Source organism: Chrysochloris asiatica, unplaced genomic scaffold (assembly GCF_000296735.1).
Source record: "Chrysochloris asiatica unplaced genomic scaffold, ChrAsi1.0 scaffold00053, whole genome shotgun sequence".
In the NCBI taxonomy this organism is placed as follows: Eukaryota; Metazoa; Chordata; class Mammalia; order Afrosoricida; family Chrysochloridae; genus Chrysochloris; species Chrysochloris asiatica.
In genome coordinates, this window is record NW_006408571.1 from 13,868,284 (window position 1) to 13,872,118 (window position 3,835).

The 3,835-nt window shown below is 42.0% G+C and overlaps 1 pseudogene; it reads right to left on the bottom strand.

Moving 5' to 3' along the window:
- Positions 1 to 6: 6 nt before the first annotated feature.
- On the bottom strand, positions 7 to 2,987 carry LOC102824722 (annotated as a pseudogene).
- Between the last annotated feature and the right edge of the window lie 848 nt (positions 2,988 to 3,835).

Sequence of the window (3,835 nt, forward strand, 5' to 3'; positions counted from 1 at the left end):
GACTTTTTAGTCTGACGCATTATCCCACAGTGCCACACCAGGATCATATCCTCTGTCATAGTAATCACGACAGCGTCAGCTGCCATAGGTAGGTCTTCCCATATAAATTCCGGGTGTTGGAGAAATCGAGTCTGATCCTATGACCATAAAGCTCCTTTCCATTGGAACGCTCTTTAGCTTCCTTAGCGTAATCTACATTTTCAAAATATACAAAGGCAAATCCTCTTGAACGCCTAGACTGCTGGTCATATACAATGTATACACCAGTAATGGGGCCATACTTACAGAACACGTCTCTTAGATCTCGCTCTTTGGTGTATAAACTCAACTCAAAAACTCCAAAACAACAGTTGGGATCAGGATTTGCCCGATTCCCAACATGACGCCTGCGAGTAGACATTGGAGAATGACTGTGGCTATGCGGTCTGGGATAATCTCGACTATAACACCTGCTACGGGATTGTCTATGGGAGCATGACCGAGAACGTGATCTTGCATAATGTCTTCGAGAACTTCTTCTGGATCTAGACCTACATTCAGATCTGGACCTGGACTTTGATCTGGAACGCCTAGAATCTTCCTTGAAGGGAGACCTTGCAGGGGTATGTATGCCTTGCAGATTTCTCAGATCCATGAGCACTTCCACTTCTGGAAGCAGTGGACGAGTGGAAGCACTTCCACTCCCTAAAGAGTGGACAACAGAGCCCAAAGCGCTTTGCCTTCTCAGCAACACCGGGCGCCCTGGGGTCGCGGAGCAGTTAGTAGGCCGTGCCCATGTTGACGCAAGACTTCTCCACCATTTTGTGCCACTGGCAGCATGCCAGTGAATCTACTTTTAAAGAAATATTAAACCATTTACTTTTCAAATCATAACCAGTATATGATGATCACCCCCGAAAATATTAATAGTAATTCCTTGATATCCAATGTCTTATTAGCATCCACTTTTCCCTGATTATTCCATGAATTTTTAAATTCTTCAATCTCTTTTCATATGTAGATTTTCTTTAAAGCATTTTCTTTCTCTTGCTTTAAAAAACATTTTAAAAGAAATTAGGTGTTCGTCCTGGGAAATTAGCCATGCTCTGGGTTGACTGCTCACATACTCATGATGTCATTTAACACATCCCTTTTTCTCCTGCATTTTCTGTAAATTGGTCTAGAGCTTTCATTGGATTCAAGTTTGATTTTCTGGCAAAGGCTGCTTCATAGATGCTGTGCACTTCGTCAGAAGATACATAATGTGTTGCTGTCTTTCTGTCCATAATCTTTGAAACTGAAACCTGTCTCCTAACAGCGGAATCCGTGACTGGGATATGCTGCCACCAGGTGGTGACCGTGTGCCACACTCACTGGACAAAATAGTAAAAGAAGAGAAAGAAACTTTGCTTAAGATTGATTGATTGCACACAGAGTTTGCAGCTGCGTTGAAGTTGGGAGACAATGCAAAATTACTTTTTTGACAGGTATAGATGCTCCTTTATTTCATTAAAATTGTATTGTTATGAAATATTGATTTTTGAAACGTTCCTTTCTCCCTTGTACTTAGTTTATCACCTTCCCCCGACTCATTAACAACTTGCAATATGCAGATGATACAACTTTGCTTGCTGGAAGCTAAGAGGACTTAAAATACTTACTGAAGAATATCAAAGATTACAGCCTGCAGATAATAGAGGTGGGCATCATCTACATAAAAGCCCCTTCACTTAGATTTAATGGGTGTGAGAAAAAATGGCAGGATGTATTCCAAAAGACTGATACTAAGTTTCTGCTCTCTTGGCTGACTAGAAAGTCACTCAAAATGTTACTCAGTTTTCACACGCACAAAAAAGTTTATTATGAAAAGAAAGTTTATTGAGTTCTGTATGCACTTAAATTCTATACACTTGGTTTGTGGAAGACTGCAGTCTAGAGGGTGCATACTATTTCTATTCTGAATCTCGACATAAGTTCAGTTGCCATTTGAATTGGTGTGGTTATGTAGTAGGAGTGCATGACCTCACTGTCGGTTTGAACTACAAGGTTGGTGGTTTAAACTCACCAGCTGCTCCTCAGAAACCCTATATTGGGTCCCTATGAGTCAGAACCTACTTGATGGCACTTTAACAACAACAATGTTAAACCAACATTGTGACAATGACAAACCCCAGGCAAGCCCAGAAAGGAGCAGTTTTGCCCTCAAGGTGGCTGAAGCCCCAGAACCAATCCTATAAACTTTAAAATCTGTAATTATGTATGCATTCCAATCCTGCTCCTTTCCCTACTTCTGTAGTCTTGTCTGTGTCCGTGATCCATTGAGCATTTTGTGATGATTTCCTTTGTATTCTGTCATATATAATTTACCCCCTGACCATGAGTCAGCAGATTTACAAAGTCTCTGTACTATGAGCATGGGAGTCCTGGTGTGGCGCTGCGGGCTAATGCGCTGCACTGCAAAGTTGGTTTGAACAGCAATGTCAGCGCTTGAAGCTCACAGCAGCTTCTCGGAAACACTATACAGGGTTGCTGTGGGTTGGAACTGACCCTACGGCACTTAATAACAACAGCACTGTGAGTATATTGATGGATTCCTTTGCCCAGGATGATTGTCTTTGATTTGTCTTTTTAAGGCTTAATAATAAGGTCTCTTCATTTTCAAGATGGTGGATCGGGTAGATGAGCAGTAAGCAGTTCTGTCACCAACAACACAGAATATTGGACCAAGCAGGTTCAGGGGATGGTGCTAGAACTCTGAACCACATATAAAGGAATATTTAGAAGATTGGAAGGCTTACAGCTAGGGGAATTTGTGGCAGAATCAAGAAATTCACTGCTTTCTAATTCATGACGCTCAGCTGCTCTGGGAGCCTCCATCTTGGGAGAAACCAAGCAGGGGGAAGGATCAGAACAACCATGAATGCCTGACAGAACTGCAGAGGTACAGGTGTGGACATTCCTTTTTTTGGAATCTGTTCATAGGTCTCTTGCTATCAGCATACCTCCATTCTGGTGACTAGAGGAGATGCTTGAGCGAATAGACACCCACCACCTCCCCTGCAGGGTTCTACTACGCATGCTCACAGATCTCCTCAAAATTTAAAGTGGTAGTTTCCACTTGAAACCAAACGGCCACTTGAAACCAAACGGCCACCACTCATCTGTTGTTTTGTCCTACTGTGGTGGTTGTGAGTTTCTGTGATTCTGAAAGCTATGCCACTGGTATTTTAAGTACCAGCAGGGTCACCCATGGTAGACAGGTTTCAGATGAGCTTCCAGACAAAGACAGAATAGGAAGAAAGAGTGATGAACTACTTTCAATTATTCAGTCACTGAAAACCTTATGAATCGCAGAGAAACACTGTCAGATAAAGAGCCAAAATGGGACCCTCAGGTTAGAAAACATTCAAAATATGACTGGGGAAGAGCTGCCTCCTCAAAGTAGAGTTGACCATGATGACACGAATGGAGTAAAGCCTGTGAGAGAAAAGCCCGCAGGACCTTCATTTGCTGATGGGGCACAACTCAAAATGAAGAGAAACAGCTGTAAATATCCATTGAAAATAGGAACATGGAAAGTACGAAGTATGAATCTGGGAAAATTGGAAGTTGTCAAAAATGAAATGGAACACATAAATGCATAAATTGATACCTTAGGCATTAGTGAGCTGAAATGGACTGGTATTGGCCATTTTAAATCTGACAACCACATGGTTTACTATGCCAGGAATGGCAAAATGAAGAGGAATGGTGTTGCATTCATCATCAAAAAGAACATATCCAGATCAGTCATGAGGTACAATGCTGTACGTGATAGGATAATATCCATGCGCCTACAGGGAAGCCCAGTTAATAC